Below are 20,923 nucleotides of genomic sequence, written 5' to 3'. Positions count from 1 at the left end.
TATTTACTTTTGGAAATTTCTCCTCCAAATGGGGCATGCAGCAATCAGTGGAAACAAGTGCCTTGTGTTTGGTATTGGGGACTTCTGGAAGAAGAAGAAGAAGAAGAAGAAGAAGAAGAAGAAGAAGAAGAAGAAGAAGAAGAAGAAGAAGAAGAAGAAGAAGAAGAAGAAGAGGAGGAGGAGGAGGAGGAGGAGGAGGAGGAGGAGGAGGAGGAGGAGTTTGGATTTGATGTCCCGCTTTATCACTACCCGAAGGAGTCTCAAAGCGGCTAACATTCTCCTTTCCCTTCCCCCCCCCCCACAACAAACACTCTGTGAGGTGAGTGGGGCTGAGAGACTTCAGAGAAGTGTGACTGGCCCAAGGTCACCCAGCAGCTGCATGTGGAGGAGCGGAGACGCGAACCCGGTTCCCCAGATTACGAGACTTCCACTCTTAACCACTACACCACACTGGCTCTCTGGAAAGAAAGCAGCTATGTTGTGCTCAGGTGAGGAGCAAATAGAAGTAGGGCTGTGGCATTAGAGATCAGCCACATGACAAATGACCATCCAAACAGCATTGCACTATGTAGCTTCCTCACCAGACTGACGGCAGACATTTCACAGTTACTTTGACTTTTCAGATTTTCTACTGCAAAGTGAAATCTGGATTAAACTTCTTTTTTAAAAAAAGTGTCGGCTGTGGAGGGTTTTGGCATCATGGGCATGAGCAGCACTGTTTCCTGGAATCATCCCCAGGCCCAAGAACAAATAAAAATAAGTCCTAAAAAGTAGCACCATAAAAACACAAGATTGAAACAAGATGAAGTTTGCCTTGTTTATTGGGCGGACAGGACTCTGGCCTTGCCCATGTCAGCTATGAAATTTCAAATAAATAGCTATGAAATACCGTCTCTAGTATCTGTAAATCTTACTGTAGCCCAGACATTGCTAGAACTGGGAAAATGCATTTCCCTGCTCCCTGTTCCTGTGGGAAATTGCAGTCAAGCATAACTGTGTAAATGCTAGATAGCGCATGAAGGGGTTAAGACCAGAGAGGTCTGTTCCTAGACTCAGCTAGGTCACACACTGCTTCTCTTACTGATCCTCACTCTTTTCCAGCCATGTAATCCACCAGGATGGACATGTCTGAACTTGATACAGTCTCATGTTTGAATCTACATGCTGTATTTTGCACCCAAACAGTAATCTGCCTGTGTTCTCCTTGCTGTACATGGAATAACACATGAACCAGACCTCTGGATTTAGTAAGTCACTTACTTAACAGTACTTACTTAACAGTTACTTAACACTTACTTAAGATTTAACAGTTACTTAACACTTACTTAACAGTTACTTAATGATCTGTTCATTGCAAGAGGGGTAAAGAGACAGGGCAAGAGCTTTAAAGCAAACTAAATGGGATATATGAAAGGGTTTAACAACCTATGTTCCATGCTATAATAAGGTAAAGGGACCCCTGACCATTAGGTCTAGTCGCTGACAACTCTGGGGTTGCGGTGCTCATCTCACTTTACTGGCCAAGGGAGCTGGCATACAGCATCCATGTCATGTGGCCAGCATGACTAAGCCGCTTCTGGCGAAACCAGAGCAGCGCACGGAAACACTGTTTACCTTCCCACCTATTTATCTACTTTGACGTCCTTGCAAACTGCTAAGTGGGAAGGAGCTGGGACCAAGCAACGGGAGTTCACTCCATCGTGGGGATTAAAACCGCTGACCTTCTGATCGGCAAGCCCTAGGCTCTGTGATTTAGACCACAGCACCACCCGCGTCTTGTACCACGCTATACTGCTACATAATTCTGAGAGTGTTTTTAACTGCGGGCGGCACAAAGCCCTGCATTTTTAGTCTAGGCACCCAGCTGACTCTTTGTTAATTACCAACATGTGGGTCAGATCTATTTCCACCACTACATACTATATTTTTCCATGTATAACATGCCCCCGTGTATAAGACAACCCCTATTTTTGGGGGGGGGGGACTCCAAATTGAGGAAATGGGCAGAGATTGCCCAGACTTCTTGAGCTTTCATTCGGGGGAAATTGATGACAATTGCTCACCTGCCTGACCGCCACTGCCAATCACACGCATCGACAAACCCACCAATCATCTGCCCGCTAGCTGCCAGCAGCCACCAATCAACTGCCCAATTGCCACAGCAGCAATGCAGCCGGCTGCTACTGCTGCTCCCATGGTTTGTTGCGAAGTTGTACAAAATTCCAAAATGGCATGATCTCTCTACTTTGTGGGTATATTAATGTGAACAGCCACTTTGCCAACTAAGTTCAGTTTTACACAACCATCACAAAGTACTGGTCTTCAACTGGTGGGTCACCCACACAACCTACAACTAAGTGGCAATCTTAGAGGAGATGGGTCACATTGTCTGTCCCATAATCATCTTTTTGGAGAGAAAAAACCCTTGAGCGAGCAGGTGGGCTAAACAGATAGACACAGCAAAGGTAAAAATAATATATAAAATTAACAAATAAAAGTGGTTCATATCTTGTCAGTTGATATTAAAATTGGATCTCGAATCTAGAAATCAGTAAGGTTAGCTTCTTCTCTTCCCCACACCCCACCCTCTCCTTGTAACTTTGTGTTAGAGATGTTTGCTTGTTATGTTTCTCTGATTTCTGTTCCACCATGTAGTCTGCATGGACTCCCTGGACTGCCTGCATAGTTAAAGAGCTAAAACTGGTTGAGAAAAGTATGGATTTCAATAAGATCTCAATCCGTGGTTTAAATTACACCTCATAAAACAAGATAACGCAACACAGCAGAAGAAGCAGTAAGACTTATGAAGAGAACATCCACCTCGCCTTGTGAACACTAGCTAAAATAAAGTACATTCAACACCCTGACCCAATGTATTTTTACAATGCTATGTAATTTGTATTTTGTGAACTGCTTAGAGCCTTCTTGCTATTAAGATAGATACATGCAAAGCAGCAGTCTGGGCTACAGATGAAGGGAGCTTAATAATAATAAACTAAAGCCCTAAGAAGTATCTCTCAGCATGGAAAGAGGAAGCAGCAGGGGCTGATGCCAACCCTTCATTCTCCTCCTGTGCATCCAACAGTTAAGTCTTTATCACTTTTATAAGCAGCCCTGGCAGAGAGAACTGTGTTTGCAATTTCTATGTGCACACAGACTTCTACATCCTGCCAAAGATACTCGCGTTAGGAACCCAGCGTGCCAGAACAGCTAGAGCATAGATGGAGAAGTTGTGGCCTTCTGGATACTGCTGGACCACAACTCTCCATCAACCCTGACCATTGGCCAGGCTGGCTGGTAACAATGGAAGTTGAAGTCCAACATCATCTGGACAGGTTCCCCATCCGAGGACTAGAACACCAGACTTAGTCTAGGGAGATCTTAGTGTGAACCGCTCATCAGCTACAAAACTCACTGGGTGGCTTAAAACCACTCCTGTATGTGGTAATGTGTATTAATTCACACACAAATCTAGTGAACCCACAGACCCCAACTGCTCGTTCTGCTGAATGAGGCCCTGAACCTCTTCCCAAAAGTCCTACCCAGAGTGCACCATTGAGGTCCCTCAACATCAGGGAGTAGAGAAAACGACTTCCGGGTCAGGGGGGCGGGTTTAACTTATTGCCAGGCAGGCTTGAGCCCTGCCATTCTCTTCTTCTAGAAGTTAAGCTCTGCCGAAATATAAAATCAGTGTCAGTTCCCTCCCACCCGTTTTGTTTTTAATGCTTTAGGCTTCCAAGAGAACAATGGCTTTAAAACCTGTCTAGAAGCTACCCAGCAGCCTTTCAAGCTGAGAACCAAGCTTTCTAAAACACATCTCAGAAAAATGTGTTATTGTACCCAGAGTGACATCTCCAGATTATTGTTATTCAGTGATGTCAATCTTTCTTATGTCTAAGTTGATAAACGGCAGGTGCTTCAAGTTTGCAGCTCCACAGCAGCATACTAATGAATAGCAATGGTTCACATTGCACATCCCCTGCCCGATAGAGACTATGCTTCCTTTTCAGGAGTGTAGGAACACAGGATCTGTCTTTGGCTGCACATGCACTATACCTTTAAAGCACACTCAAAACACATTCCCCACCTCAAAGAACTCTGGGTACTGTAGTTTGCTAAGGGTTGCTTGGAACTGTAACTCTGTGAGAAGCAAACGACAGTGCCCAGAATTCTTTGAGGAGGGGAAATGTGCTTCAGATATGTTTTAAAGGTGTAGTGTGTTTGCAGTTTTGTACAGAGTCAGACCATTGGTCCACCTAGCTTCGTATACTGACTGGCAACAGCTCTCAGGGTTTCAGGCAGGTGTCACTCCTAGTAATAGCTGGAGATACCAAGAACTATACTTGGGATTTTCTGACCACAGCTAGAGCTCTTCCCTTTTCACAGAAGTGATGTTGGGAGACAAACTCTTTACCCCCAAAAGATTCAATTCACAGTGTGATTTTTCATGGGCCATCTCATCATATGCTGATGGAACCAGTTATGTTGTTCTGCTGTTAATACCGTGTTTCCATAGTCAATCTTTAAGGGGCTATTATAATTTATGGGGCACATTGTTTTTCTTGTTGTTCAGGAGGCAGCCCAAGATTGCTGTTTGCAAAAGGGCTTTCCTTGAACCTCTGGTTTTCTTTGAACTACTGTTCTTCGAACCTCCAGACTGAGGGTTCAATCCCACTGGCAAAGCAGCCCCCAGCAGCATTGAAGCTTCTGCTCATCAGCTGGTGAGCGAAGAGTGCAAATCTGCTGGCTGCGGGGTCTGCTATGCCAGTACACTCCTCACAGGGAATGTTCTGGTGAAGCAGATCCCAGCAGGATTGAAACTTCTGCTTTCCAGCTGATGACCAGAGGGTTCAATCCTGAGGGCTACAGGGGTCGTCGCAAGTGTATTCGTCGGTTTTGTCTTCTATCTTTGTTACAGATGCTATAGACAAATTCGGCCCTCCAGATGTTTTGGGACTACAACTCCCATCATCCCTGACCACCGGTCCTGTTAGCTAGGCATGATGGGAGTTGTAGTCCCAAAACATCTGGAGGGCCAAGTTTGCCTATGCCTGCTATAAGCAATGTACTGGTATAGCAAAGCTATAAATGTGCTTTGATTATCCCATACTGTTAATCCAACATTAACTATTTAACTTTGTCCACTGTACCAATTCTTCCTTTTCTTTCTTGGACACCTATACAAGGTTTGAGATGCTTGTCCATAATAGCCTTCTAAGTTGAGGATATCCAGTCCATAGCTCCCACAATTCTCTCTCCCTACAGATGTAGCCAGCCTTGCTTTCTTCCCTTGACAATATATCTGTTTATTATTCTTGTAAAGCAGAGCTTTTCAAACTTTTCAAGTTGTTGACACACTTTTTAGACATGCGTCATTTCGCAACAGGGTAATTCAGTTTTACTGGCAAACCAGAGGTTTAACTAACCCCTTTCCAGCCCCAGAAAGAGTACAGGGAGCGTTCGCACAACACACCTACACACTGCAGCTGGCACACTAATGCGTTTTGACACACAGTTTGGAAAGGTCTGTTGTAAAGTCTTGGTTGTCAAGTCTTACTTGGTTCGCTCTTTGCAATGGAAGGCAATTATATAATTCTGGTACTCTCACTTTTTTTCCTTCTTCATCCAGATGTCATTATCATGCCTCACCTACTAGAACAAGATTTCACTTTCTGTTAGCTTAAATTTAAGTCATGCCACTTGTCTACAGTTCCTTTAGACTTTTCTCAAGTTTCATGGCTGACTCCTTGCTATCTTATAGGAAAATCTGCTTTCATGACATACACTTCACCATATACATATGTATACACATTATGCCTTACATGCAAATAGTTAGTGATGTGGGTGGAGCAGGAGGAATCAGATCACTTTGTTCTGCACACCTGGACTAATGGAGGGGGTCAGCCACGGAGAGTAAAAACCTCTCTTCTGGAAGAGCCAGTCCATGCTTAGGTTCATTTCAGTTTACCATGGGGTAAGCAGAAGAACACAAGAACATTGCATTATGCTGGTGTAAGAGCTGCTGGTACAGCAGAACTATGGAAATGGTCAGCCTGATGGGACCAAGTAAAAACACCAGGTGGTTGGGTTTTATATTCCTGAGTTTTCCGTCTTCATTTTTAGGTGTGTTTCTTTTTTAAATTCATGAAGTGGGGTGGGACATAGCCTTAACTTCTCTTGAGGAGGAATTGCATTCTGGCATTGTTTATTAAACTCACTCCCCACCACCACTTTGAAATAGTCATTTTTAATGTAAGTAAGGAATCCTTTCTGCACCGATTCTCTATCAGAGGAAATGAATAATAAGCTGGAAGAGGTTCTGGGGCAAAGTTGCTCGGTTGAGCAGAACCGCACGACTGCTGAACTTCCTTTCCAAACAGCAGGAATGAGTAGTGATGGGCAGGAAAACGATCTTGCTACAGAATTGGAATGCAAGACTAATCACCTCCATCAGCATGTGATCCTAAATTGCAGGGATGCTCCGCATTAAAGAGAACTCAGGAATATTCCATGACTGTGTTGCAGTTCAGCTCAGTTCAGTTCAGTTCAGATTGCACTTTGAAAACTGGAGCAAATATTGCCCATTTGATACAAATATAATCATAAGAAATGCCTTGCTGTTTCATATCAAGATCCATTTAGTCCAGCATTATATTATATTATTTGAATTGCCACCTTTCCTCTAAGGAGCTCAAAGAGCTCAAAACGTACATGCTGAGAGGAAGTAACTGGCCCAAGGTCACACAATGAGCTTCACAACTCAGTGAGAATTTGAATGCTGGTCTCCCAATTCCCAGTCCAACACTCTACTGCACTACAATGGCTCCCATCAACAGCCAAGCAAATGCTTCTAGAAGCTCACTAGTGAGGCTTGGTGAGGGCAGGGCCCAGTCCCCCCCCCCCCCGTTAGGATTTTTATCTATCCGAGCTGCTCCAGCAAGTGGTACCATGATTTGTATACATCATGTAAGTGTCTGAGTGAGCGTGAGAAAGGAAGTCTGTGTTATCTCTTCCTTCTGAGTACTATTGGAAGTTGGTTTCACTTCTGTGTGTGTCGCAGTTCTGTACTGGTGTTCAGAGAGCACAGATATACTGATCGAGTCTCTGTATATAAGACTGTAAATAAAGTAGTTTTAGAACTACGATTGAGTCTTTCTTCTGCTATGATATGCCAGAAGACTGGCATGCTCTTTTCAGAAGAGAAGAGTCGCTTATTACTGGCCACTCTGGACCGAAGATTTACAGCCAGAGAAAACCACCAGGGGATGCTCCGGAGACTTGGGGAAGTTTCAGCCTTCCCAGGGCGTTTTTCCAACACCCTCCCCACACCCACCCACACCAATCTTTTGTCATGGCTAATTGTACACACGTACTTCATGAATTTGCTTTTTCCCTCTTCTTCCTTCTGTTTCTCTTTTAAATAAGAAAACAACACTACAAGTGGGCCCTGCAACAAAATGTGCCATTTGGAGTGTTTTTGTTCAGCTTACCAACCAGCCAGCTACCTGCTTCCAGGATAGAAACCAAGGAAGCTGCCTCGTGCAGGGTTCTATCCAGCTCAGTAATGCTTACACAGACTGGCAGCATCTCTCAAAGGTTTCAGACAGGTCACATTCCCAGCCCTACCTTAAGATTCCTGGGGTTGGACCTGGGACATTCTGTGTGTAATGCAGAGGCTCTACTACCAAGCCACAGCTCTTTCTGCTCCACCCAGGTTCCCATTCCACCACCGACCCAAACCAGTCACCATCCCAAGCCCTGTCCTGTTTTGGTAGGGTCTGTAGGGTCTCCCCTCCTGCACACCTCAAGTTCCAAACAAGCCTGCTGACATCTCCCCTCTTGCACACGGCTGGTGACATTTTAGCTCTGGCCTGGAGAACGAGAAGACCGATTAATTATGTGTTCATCCTGATTTTGCAGGGAGATCCCATGATGTGGGCTGTTTAATGAGCACCCTGTCTGATTTGTTTGTGGGGAGTCTCGGCAACGTTGCATCAAAGCAAGTCTTTCCCCAAACTTTTGGCTACATTTTCCTTATCATGAATAATACTAAAAAACAATCTTTGCGAGGAAATGGCTTTGTTGTGCAAGACCTGCTAGTAAGCTGCAATTTGCAGGTGTGTGATTGAAATCCCACCCCAAAATAGCAGCAACCTGAAAGTGCCCTGAGTTTGCTGTTAGTGTTATAGGATAATATGACATAAACCAGTCTGTGGCCCTTCAAGGTGCTCCTGAATTACAGTGAGTGATGGGCAAATCTATCCATTTTGGTTTCTCCAGTATCACATTCTGGTGATTCCCACATTTCTTCTTGATTTGTTTCTTAAAAGTCCTCCTGAAAATTCATTAGCATTTTAGTGCTAATTTTTCATAATATACACATTTGTATTCAATTTTGCTTAATAAGCTTGCTTTTTTTTTTTAGTAAAGCAATTCCCCCTGGTAGAATGCTTCTTACATGTTATTTTCACCAATATATGTATTTCTACGCACACTTTCCCACAGTCTATGAATTTGTGTGCACTTTACTTGGCTGGCGAACTTCATTGCAAAATTCAGAGTTGTGCAAATTTTGGAAGATCTCTGTGTTTCAGTTTTCCCAAAAAAAGAGCGAATTAAGTAGATTTCCCATTAAATGTAAACTGGATTTAATTTCTACCCCATCTCCAGCTCCCATCATCCCTGTCATCTGGAGAGATACAGTTTCCACATCCTTCTAATAGAGGGTTAAAAAAAAAGAAAGAAATCATGGGTTGGGAGGTAATCTGTTGGGGCCCTATTTAGAGTACAAAATGTGTCTAGAAGACTGATATCAAAGCACACTAAAAGAGAAAGATTTATCCAGAGCTTTGATAGTAGTGTAGATACCACATTTTTTGGCTTCCCGTGTCTCTCAGCTGACTGACTTGGGGCTTAAATAAAGTTGCCAGAGATTTTAATTAGAATTCCCAGACAGACAAGGGAGTGCTCTGAATAACAGCTGGCTATTCATACTGCTTCATGAGAGGGTTAGCTAGCCTGCCTTGCATCTACGTTTCCCCAAAACTGAAAACCAGTTGCTGTCTTCCACTAGCATAGTTGTAAAAATTTGTCACATGAAGAGTCATCCAAAAAACAGGAAGACCTGCCAGCTATCAGTTCAGAGAAGGCAGATTGTTCATCTCCACATTCAATTCAGATGTAATTGTGTGTGTGTGTTTTGTACCACTTCACTTCTTAGTTTTAATTTGCCGTGGAAAAATAATTTGCAGCAGAAAATTGTATTTGCCGTGTTAAACATACATTAGCTGACTGAGCGTGGCATTGTAAAACAAACTAACTGGGATAAAACAAAAATCCAAAAGAATGGGATTGTTCTTTAATTATCCCAGTGAGTTGTTTAAGCCCCTTGAAACCAGCTTTCCAAGTATTCACTTAAATACGCCAGTTAAAAATAGTGAATGTCAAATTTATTAATTTAACCGAGGCTGATAATCTAAAAGTACAAATATAGTGAAACCCATTTTGGGTGATCACTCTTTAGAACGTGATTGTTTGCATATGGATTAAGGGAAGGGCTATAGCTCAGTAGGGCATGCTCTGTCTGGTTTGCATGCAAAAGACTCTGGATTGCATCCCAAGTAGAGTTGTGAAAGTCTCTTGCCTGAAATCCTGGAGAGGTGTTGCCAGTCAGTGTAGATCAGGGTTTCCCAATCTTGGATCTCTAGCTGTTGTTGGACTACAACTCCCATCATCCCTCACCACTGGTCCTGCTAGCTAGGGATAATGGGAGTTGTAGTCCAAAAAACCAATGGCGACCCAAGTTTGGGAAACCCTGGAGAAGGCAATTCTGAGCCAGTATTGCCAGCGTTCCTAAACAATTCTATTTCCAATGTTTCCAGCGTTCCTAAACTAAACTGAAGTTTCCATTAAAATTTTCCAATAAAATTAATTGTGATCATTCTTATCTGGCAAGTGTGTTCTATTAACACTACTAAAACATTATTCCCTGTGGTTTAAGCTTGGTGTGTAAGGGCCACTTTTCAAGTAGGACGCTCAGTGTGAATGTAGCAAGCTAAAATGCAAAGTGTGATGTGAGTTTACAAGCATGTGCATAGGAACATGTGGAGCTGACTACTACTAGATTGGGCAGGTTGTCTTATCTATCCTAATATTCCCACACTTTGATTGTCTCACAGCAAAAGGTCTCTCACATCAGCCATTCCTTTTAACTGGAGATGTCAAGGGTTGGACCAGAGACCTTTTGCCCTCTTTTTGCTAACAAGGAACATTGATCAAGATGCAACCAGTCTTTGATGACCTTGTTGTCATGGGTGGAAGCTGAGTTGCTGCTGTCTCCAATTATATTGAGTTTATTTCATTCCATGTAAAAAAAGATAAAGTTAAAGGACCCCTGGACTGTTAAGTCCAGTCAAAGGCGACTATGAGATTGTGGCGCTCATCTCGCTTTCAGGCCGAGGGAGCTGGCGTTTGTCCACAGACGGCTTTCTGGGTCATGTGGCCAGCATGACTAAACTGCTTCTGGTGCAACAGAACACCATGACATAAACCAGAGCACACAGAAACACCGTTTACCTTCCTGCCACAGTGGTACCTACAGTGGTACCTCGGGTTACATACACTTCAGGTTACATATTCTTCAGGTTACAGTCTCCGCTAACCCAGAAATAGTGCTTCAGGTTAAGAACTTTGCTTCAGGATGAGAACAGAAATCGTGCTCCGGCAGCGTGGCAGCAGCAGGAGGCCCCATTAGCTAAAGTGGTGCTTCAGGCTAAGAACAGTTTCAGGTTAAGTACGGACCTCCGGACCGAATTAAGTACTTAACCCGAGGTACCACTGTATTTATCTACTTGCACTAGCATGCTTTTGAAATGCTAGGTTGGCAGGAGCTGGGACAGAGCAACAGGAGCTCAACCCATTGCGGGGATTCGAACCGCCGACCTTCCGATTGGCAAACCCAAGAGGCTCAGTGGTTTAGACCACAGCGCCACCCGCATCCCTATAACTCCTACATTCCATGTAGCCCATAGAGACACAGCTGAGCAAGGAGGGCAAAATCTATACTGAAACCCTTGTGCTGGTGACCCCACAGGACACAAAGGCATATTGAACTCCTCAAATGCATTCTCATTGCTCTCTGTCCTGTTATTAAGAGTTATACAACTATTTTCTATAGGTTATAACCCAAACTTAATTTCTAGCCAAGAATGAACGGAATGTTAAAAAAGAAATCACACAAGAGAAATTTCATAGATATCAATAGAAGTTTTGTACACAAAACAAAGAAAAACATATCCCCTTGAATGTATTAAGACCATGCTTTGATCACAAGATTCCCGTTTCAAGTGAGTTAGCTCTAACTCTCCATAAAGTATCTGTCCACATTAATAAAGCTAAATAAGCATAATCTAAATAAAAGGAGGGAAAGTAATCAGAGCAGAAAAACTAAGGAGGCCTGATGTCATGGATTGGTTGGACGCAGAGGAATGGTGGGAGGAAACAGTTGGGTAACCTCCAAAAGAAGAAGGCTCAGAGCCCCCAGAGTGCTGGTGGGACAACAATGAGTGGTCAGAGTGAAAAGAGGGAGACGACTGAGGAGATGAGGTGTCAGAAACTAAAGTGGCAAAGTGAGCTTGGAGAGTATGTGGCAAAGAGCAGACCAGAATCAGAGGCAGAAGCTGGCAAGTGGGATGAGAGAGGCCAAGAGGCAGAGATGGATCATGTTGGTAAAGAGTTACTGATGTTTCCTCCTGCTGCTGTGACAATCTTCTCTCCCCCACTTGTCTCCCAAAACCAGAAGAGGCATGAAAAGAGCAAAGGAGAGGTTGGTTGGTTGGTTGGTTGGTTGGTTGGTTGGTTGGCTGCATGCAGGCATAGTCTCCACTTGCTCGGGGAAAGCCCTAAGGAGACAGGAGTCTCAGCAACTGATTTTTATGGAGGAAGACCACCAGCTCTGCTCATTAGGCATGACACTCAGTCATGGAGTATAGAGATTGTGCTTTTGCTAATAAGAGTTAACTCCATCTTTGAACTGTGTGATTACTGACCAGCTCCTGTGACACCTATATATGCAAATATTATATTGGCTTTATACTATTGTTTCCTTGAAAGACTAGTGGAAAGCTCCTGGCACGGCCCAAGAATTTCAATAAACCAAAAATATAATTAAAAAAAACCCACAGCATTAAATCCCACGTTAATAATGCAAGTGTGAACAGAAGCTAAATATCACAATCACACATAAACAGGGCAGGGAGTGATACTGACATGAATAGATGCAATTGGAAGCACTGGTTTATAGTTCATTATCTAGTGGTTGGGACAGCAAAATGTGTCTTAAGGAGTGCTAAGGAGAAGACAAAAATAAGCTGGTAAGGCCATTGTTTCAGCTTTGACTGTGCAAATGTTGCTGCTTGAAAATTTTCTCAAGGCATGTTAGGGTTGCATGGATTTGAAATAATTCTGAGAAAGAAGCAAAGTGATTAGCAAATGGGCTGTACAGTGCATATTTTGGTTTTTTAGCTACACTTTTTTACTTCTTTCGGTTTGAAGCAGCAGCTAGGTGCCTGCAAGCACTCTGCTCTCATTTCACCGTCCACTCCAATTTGAAGTGCAGAAGCTATGCATCAACTTTGGGTCAAAATACTACAGAATAATAATAAAAAAACCCCTCTGCTATGTGAAACAGATGTTTTTTAAATCTTCAGGATTAATCCCTAACCACTTTCTGCCATTAATGGGATTTAGCACTAACTTTTAATTGGTGGTTCAGAGTTAATCACCTGAGTTAAAAGGAAAGGGGGAAGAATATCCTTGCCACTCCTGCTTGCTCTTCTTTCTGTACACTTGATGCATGCGCTTAAAAAGTGCTGAAATATTTGCTGTACTGTCCTGAAATACCACAACTTTTCAGAAGCAGTAGCTCATAAACTTCTTCCTAAGGGGTCTGCCCAGTGGACTTTTCTCCCTGCCTCTTCAGGATCCATGTAATGATCCCATCTAACAGGCCTGGTCTCCACCTACAGCAAGTAACAAAGTGATAGAATGCTTCAGAGTGTAGGTGGATGATCACAGGGGTTAGAAGAATCTCACATACAGCGAACTTCCTCCCCCACCCCCAAACTCATAACACTATACAGTTGTATGTTGGATCCCAAACGCCTTGCGAGTCGAATGTTTTGTCGAATGCCGCAAATCTGGAAGTGAGTGTTCCAGTTTGTGGATGTTCTTTGGAACCTGAACATCCGACGCAACTTCTGTGGCTTCCAATTGGCTGCAGGAGCTTCCTGCAGTCAATCGGAAGCCGCGCCTTGGTTTCCAAGCCCTTGGGGTGAGGGAAATCTGAGCCATTTCAATAGACCCAATTTGGGCACTTGATCTGGGCTCCAAAACTGATGCAACAACAAGAAGAATTACACATCCAAATCTGGTGGCTAGATCTCAATCCAAACCAGCAATCATGTTTTCCACCACTAGTGCTTCAGCCTGTCATGGCTATACATCATACACAGGTGTTTTATAAGCTTACTAGTGTATTCGGTCACTTCCCTGATCTTCTGCTCAGGAAAGCAGGCATCGCTGTCATGGAAACCAGGTATCCTAGCAAAGTAATTACTCAACTCCTGTTCAAGCACACCAGGGATGTTTCTTTAAAAACCAGATTAGAAAGGCAACTGACACAAAACCCAGAGTAATACGCTAACACTAGCTTCCCGTTTTGCGCTCAGGCTAATAGCTACCTGGAAACAATCAAATAGGGGTAATTTGGGACTGACACAAGTTCTAAGCACTGCTTCCCATTTAAACAGCGGGGTGCTGTTGTTTTTTCCTTATCTCACCAACTGCAGTCCTTTAGAGTGTAAAATTAATGCTCTGTGGCCTTTACCCACCTAAATGGTAAAGGAAAATATAGGAGGTGACAAATTTGTTCCACAATACGCCTGGAGCACAAAAGTTTGACCAAAAAAAAAGGAAAAGGTGTAATTTTTAGAAACACAAGCACCATGGAGTGAAACATTTGTGTGAAAAGAAACTCTTTCCATTCATATACATTGGACCCACCCATTATTGTTAATATTGTTTCACACCACTCCAATCTCTGAGTGGTATGAGGATTCCTGGGGTTCAAAGTGATTACCTAGGGTTCGTGTTTCCTTTTGGAAAAGAGGCAGAGCAGAGACTGTGGTGTCTTTCTGATATATGGTTTATTTACACATATCTGCAACCTGAGCCTGAGATGTTCAAGGCATCAATGCACCAAAAGGATCTTGTTTCTCCCATAGCCACAGCCTTGGATTCAAACAGAAATCTCAAATACTGTTCCGACTCTTTCTCCTCTAGTTCACATCACTGCAAACTCCCAACTCTAAACTCATGCTTTGTCCTTCTCACTATCTCTGAGTTGAGAGAGGGGCTCCACCCATTTGCCGCCTCACACAGAGCCGCCATTCCTCTGCTTTCCTTAATGGCCCATTGCCCAAGCACTCAGCTCAACTCAGGAAGCTAGCCTGGCTTATATTTTAAAGCTTGTCATAACACTATATTTTTAACTGCTGTGGAAATTTTTAATCAAAAGACCAGTTCTAAATATTTTAAACTGACAAGCACAGGACATGGCATGCAGGCTTGGGCTGCAATCCTTGCCCCATTTACCTGTGTGTAAGCCCCACTGAACTGAAAGGCAGGGTGGTGTAGTGGTTAGAGTGTCAGACTAGGATCTGGGAGACCAGGGTTCAAATCCCCACTCAGCCATGCAGCTCCCTGTGTGACCTTGGGACACTCCCAGTTTCTCAGCCTAACCTACCTCACAGGGTTGTTTCAAGGACAAAACAGAGAGGGAAGATAATTATGTATGCCAACTTTGAGCTCCTTGGAGAAAAAGTTGGGATATAAATGCAGCAAAAGAAATAAATAACTCCAAGTCAATAGGACTTCCTTCTGAGTGGAAACAAGTTAGGACTTTGCTGTTAGCTAGGTGGCATTTTTCAAACCCAATTGTGATAGAAGGGATGCTTTCTATGCCAAAAAATATCTCCTACACAATCATTTATCTGCAGCTCAGTGGTAGAGTGTCTGCAGTACAAACACAAACCTATACAAGTCTACTCTGAAGTATGTCATATTGATTTCAATGAGCCACACACAGCGTCAGATTTGAGTCATTGACTTTGAAAACCTAAAAAGAAAGAGCTAACGTTCCCAACACTCTACTATACAGCATTTCAATAAAAAAGTCTAAAGCCGATTGTTTCAATCCAGCTATTTCAGAGTAATTCCAAATAGTTATCATAACCATGCTTTTCAAGGAAGGAACATTGCTGCCTAATTTTTCCTCAAATTGTTTGAGTAGCCTTGGGGATGAAAAAATTAATTCCTTTCATTTCAGTCAAAGAAGTGGAACACATTTATAAGTACATTCCAACTATCAAACAGTAAATATAACATGCACTTTCAAGTGTTTGTATCAGGGCAACCTTTACCAGTGAGTAGTTGTCTCAGAATATTTAACAGTACATTTTAAAGAATATGCTATCAGTGACATTAACAAAACAAAAAAAGGTGTTTTACCTGTAACCTGTAGATTTCTTGCCGTCTTCTCAAAAAATGCCACAAAAAAATGGAGGTCGTAAGTTCATTATCAGATTTTGTCAGTTAAAAGAGCAATAAGCACCTCAAAACTTTGCATTCGTGCAAAGGCTGTGTCTAAATGAAATGGCTCGCAGAAGAACTGGGTTCAGCATCTGTGATTCTACAAGTGTCCATTCCATGCACTGCACACAGGAATGAAACAAAAATTCCTAGGTTCACCATCATGTGACACCAAGCATAGAAGCTGGCGCTTGCTTTGACTGCTATTAGCAATTTTCACTGCATTAACAAGGCTCTTTTTAATCCTCCCTCAGTTGCTACAAAGGGCAAGGGAGGAAAAGAGAAACTGGATCAACGCTAGTTCTGTCAGGAGGTGGAGAAACCCCACACCCAACTTAGGCTCATGTTATGGTTGTACTTTAGGAGAAAGTACTGAATAGCACACAAGAGTACCTTCAGAGTATCCATCTTAACTGAAATTCTGAGCAAATATTCTTTTGACAGCAGCTGTTTGAGTAAGCACAAAAAACTGAGGTAAATTAGGGGAGCCAGTATGAGTGTGCTTAATTCTCCTGTAATTTTTTTCACCTGGGACAGTTCTAAGGTCTGTGCTCGGTTCTTAAATCAGGACAAGCTGTGAGGATAATTTCTCAAAGAAGAATGTATTATTTGGTCTTGAGGGATGGTTGATAAAACTTCCTGGGCTAGATCACCAGAGAATGGCTGAGCCCTGTCAGAAATGGTGAAACGTAAGAGGAGGGAACAGGGAGCGAGGCTCACTGTGAACTGGTCCCAATTGTACCTTATGGCAAACATGCCAGGGGGTGGAGTGAAAACACTTTGTCTGCATTCCTGAGAGACTTTTGAGTTCTGTGCCTTGAAGCAGAAAGGATAAGAAAGGAGGAGAGAAGCAGAGAAACCTACAGCCCCATCATGTTTACATCCTTCCACAAAAGTAATAATTATTATTACTGAATATGCATCTGTACGAGAACAACTTCATAGGACAGTCTCATCAAAGCACACATCAATGGCTGGCAGTCAGATTAAAGTATTTTCATGGCTGGAGGTGTGAGTTTGTCATTTTTCTGATGAGTGGCAGGCATGGCTCTGTGCTTGTCTTAGGAAATTAAACGGTCTAGGCTAGTTAGAGGCCAGGGATGCCCACCTGAATAAAATATTGTGGGGGCCCAGGTAAGCCCTGCCCCACATAATCAATCACATGATGCAGTGAACACATGCCATTTGAATGGGAATACCCTTTAACTATGGGGGGGGACAGCTGCCTCAAATATTTTCTTGTGGGGGCCGAAGCCCCCATGTCCCCTAGGCAGTTATGTTAGAGGCACTAGCTGGTCCCTATAACTACCAGGAAAAATTTCTGTGCATAAGGCTTCTTTATATGCAGGAAGTTGTCAATTTATTACAGTCAACGGACTAGAAATAAGACCAAAGTGGCAGAAAGTGAATAATGCAGCTGCTAAGCCCTGAAAGTTTCCCATGGGAGTGACCTTGGGGAAACCATGGGCCCACATTGCGTCTGCCAACCTTAAAGAAAATCTCATACAAAATGGAATTATTTGGACATGTAACAAAATTTGGATAGAAAGGTGATACATCTTCCTACACATCAGTATTTTCAAATATAGAAGGAATAGGGCTTAGCTTATAACTTACTCCAGTTAGTTATGGATAGAATTTATGAGAGCTGCCTATGAATGTGTGTGCTTAGGTATCTTCAGGAACAGAATAGTGGCATGCCATTTGAGGTGTAGCCAGATCAGGTATAAAAAATATCCAGAGCCTGGTCTCTCACTACCCTTACTAGTATTTTCTGCCTGCAACATTTCACACTTAAGCTATAGCCTGCAACTAAAGCCCAGGCCTGTCTCTTCCAACTTGCAAACTCCCTCCTCTACTCCACTAGTAGGTCACCAGAAACTCTGAGGTGAAAAAACACCTACCTGAACTCTGCATGCAGATAGGATGCATTCACCTTGTTCAAACATTACAACAAGATGGCTACATGGTCCTGTTTCAGTTCTCTGTCTAACTGAACTCCATTAACCACCAGTGTTGTGTAGTGGTTAAAAGTGTCAGACTAGGACCTGGAAGACTAGGGCTCAAATCCCCACTCAACCTTGAAGCTCACCGGGTGACTTTGGGCCAGTAACCTACTTCACAGCATTATTTTGGGAATTAAATGAGGAGGCAAAGAACCATGTATGCCACCTTGAGCTCTTTGGAGAAAAAGCTGGCATATAAATGCAATAAATAAGTAAATAGCAATATTAAAAGGTACCCCCCTTTCATGGCTCAATGTGCCATATACAAAAACAGTAATAATCACAATAATAATACAGCATCAGAGGCGATATAAAGAATTCAGAAGAAGGAAGGAGGGAAGTCAGCTCCTAGGAGCAAGTATAAATGTAAAATGAAATATAATATGTATGTGTAGTATGAAATTTGCAAAACTAATAAAGATTATCTTGCAATAATAATACGGTGGTACCTCGGGTTAAGAACTTAATTCGTTCTGGAGGTCCGTTCTTAACCTGAAACTGTTCTTAACCTGAGGTACCACTTTAGCTAATGGGGCCTCCCACTGCAGCCGCGCAATTTCTGTTCTCATCCTGAGGTAAAGTTCTTAACCCGAGGTACTATTTCTGGGTTAGCGGAGTCTGTAACCTGAAGCGTCTGTAACCCAAGGTACCACTGTAATAATAATAATAATAATAATAATAATAATAATAATAATAATACAGCATTCAAAGGTCTCCTCATGAAATTGTAGCCTTATTGGAGTTCACCGATTGGGTCTGCGTTGCTCCGTGACAGGAGGAAGGAAGTCAAAATGACACCGAGTTGGTTCAAAGAAAGAGTTTATTCTGCTCTCCGGATAGCAGAAGGCACTTGCGTGGTGAGTCCACAGCAAGTCCAAAGAAATGACAAGTTTCATGCAGTATTTATATCCTCCAGGCACCCTCTCCCTCCTCCCCTCAGAGCCCAACCACGTCAGCCTATGTACGCGGGTTGACATCACATATGTTCCTGCTCTGGCACTTTTAACTTTAAAAGGGATTTCCTTCCTGCACTCCTGACCATAAAAGGATATTCCTGTTCCTACTCCTATCTTGGAGCAAGAGGTCACTACTTCCGAGAACATGCTCTGGCGTTAGTCCCAGACTTGGGTCTCTGCATCATTTGTGGTCAGAACATAAGATATGTCTGTGTCTGTTCTACTGGTAGAGTCAAGGCCAGTCTTGCCGTCAAACTGATAAGGGAGAGAGCTGTGTTCTTGTTTTGCATTTGCTCAACGGCTGAAGTTTATGCATTTTAGCTAAGGAGAAATGGGGATTTTGGTGCAGTTTAAAAACTGCCTGCACAGTCAGTTTTTGGGTTTTGGAAACCCATTCCTTCATTCCCTACTCTTCTTTTGGACAGCCTTTTGGCTCGTCCCAAGGTACTGGCCGGTATTCTCATGTCAGTGCTGTAATCTGGGGCCGAATCATTCGTAACATCATTTTATACATCATATTTTGCAGGCATTGCGTTAAGCAGGGTATACAGGAGCAGAAAAGAAGCAAGATTAGTCTATTAACATCATTACAAGTCCTCTAAGCCACCCAAGGTTTTGGAAGCCACTCAGTCAACCAAGACATGTCCCATCCCTTCCTGGTTGGGACAGGAACATGGGCTACTTTCTCTATTTCTGTTGCCAGGTGTCGAATAGCTACACCATGGTCAGAGATGTTAAAGCCACAGGCTCCTTCTGTCAAATTTAACGCAGCCCAAAATCCGCCGGAAGCCAAAATTGGGGCCGTAACTGAGGACTCATTCCAAGGCACAGGGAGGAGGGGTACTCCTCCCAAAGCATCTGTAGGTCACAGATTGCGAGAGGTTCCGGGTGCAGACCGTGCAACTGGTTCGGTTTTGCAGAATAGGCTTCCATTTCTGCATGTTGCGGGCACCCCATTCTCTCATTAGCCGCTGGGTTACCTTAAGTGGTGGAGATATATCTATTTCCTAATACCTTCTTCTTCTAAAACCTGGGGTACCTCCCACAAAGCTATATACAAAGCTATATATTCAAAGGGAAAGAAAAGAAAATGTCCTCTTTTAGTCCACACTGGATTCTTCTTTTGCCGTGTGTAGAGATGCCAGCTTCCAGCAGGGTGGTTGTCTGGTGGGTGGGGCCGAGCCGATGCAGTGAGAAGTGTGAGGCGGTGCCCGTAGGGCACTAAGAGATGGCGAGTCGAAGGGGTTGGTGTAGATCAATCGTAGCAGTCCAATCTGATACTGTCTGGGGTTTGCTTCATTCTTCAAAACAGGCCTGCTGGAATATATGCAGGCAGGTGTTGGAGGCCCATCCTCTCCCATAGATGGTGGTGTAACCGGGTTAAGAACCTCAGTAACTTGAAGCTGCAACTGTGGGTGCATGAGCAGTGCTTGGCAAAGGGAGATAGAAAAATAAGTTCCTTTCATGTCCAACAATGCTGGCCCAGCGTGAGGAGTGACGCATGTGGTTTCCTGTCCAAAGGTGAACTTGTCAGCTTTTGTAATCAGAGTGGCAGCGGTCACTGCTGTTGCTTGCAGGGAGGCAAACCTTGTTTCGTAGTGGTTAATTTTTCAGACAAATAGGCTATGGGTTGGTCATCATCAGGGTCTAACAATTACCTTGATAAAATTACCTTGATAAAAAACATATTTCGCCATGTGCAAATGGCTTTGGATACCTACTAAGTCCACAAATCACCATATAGCATATATTCAATACACACACAAAAACGACAATTTGAGCCCAACAAAGGACTGCTGGACATCCAAAGGGCCCCATTACCTCATTAATGCCTTCTGTTTCTTCAGCCAATTCCCATCCCTGTACTCTGCTGCCCTCAAGACCAAAGGCGCTACGCCCACTTTATCGCTATATGATCTTATATACTGAAACACCCTTTTGTACTGTCCTTTTGTCTGCTTCACCTCCTTTTCTTAAGTCCTTTCTAAATTATTCAATCCCAACATCATCATCATCATCATTATTATTATTATTATCCCTTTTCATCCCCCCCTCTCTCTTTTTACACTGACACAAAGATGAAGTACGTTAACAAGGTAACACAGGTGATGATCTGGCATCTGAAATCATTCACACAAACAGAAAGCTTAAAAACACATAAAAAAAACATGTACCAGATGCTGGCTCTCTTCCAGAGCTAAATATGATTGTAGCATATACACACAAATTGCAAGAAGAAATTAAATCACAAAAGAATGAGATCCTCTCGGAAGGTAGCCTATTACCATGATTATCCTACCTTTTCCTTTTAAG

This window comes from Podarcis muralis, chromosome 4, assembly GCF_964188315.1.
Source record: "Podarcis muralis chromosome 4, rPodMur119.hap1.1, whole genome shotgun sequence".
Lineage (NCBI taxonomy): Eukaryota > Metazoa > Chordata > Lepidosauria > Squamata > Lacertidae > Podarcis > Podarcis muralis.
This window is presented reverse-complemented; position numbering follows the sequence as displayed.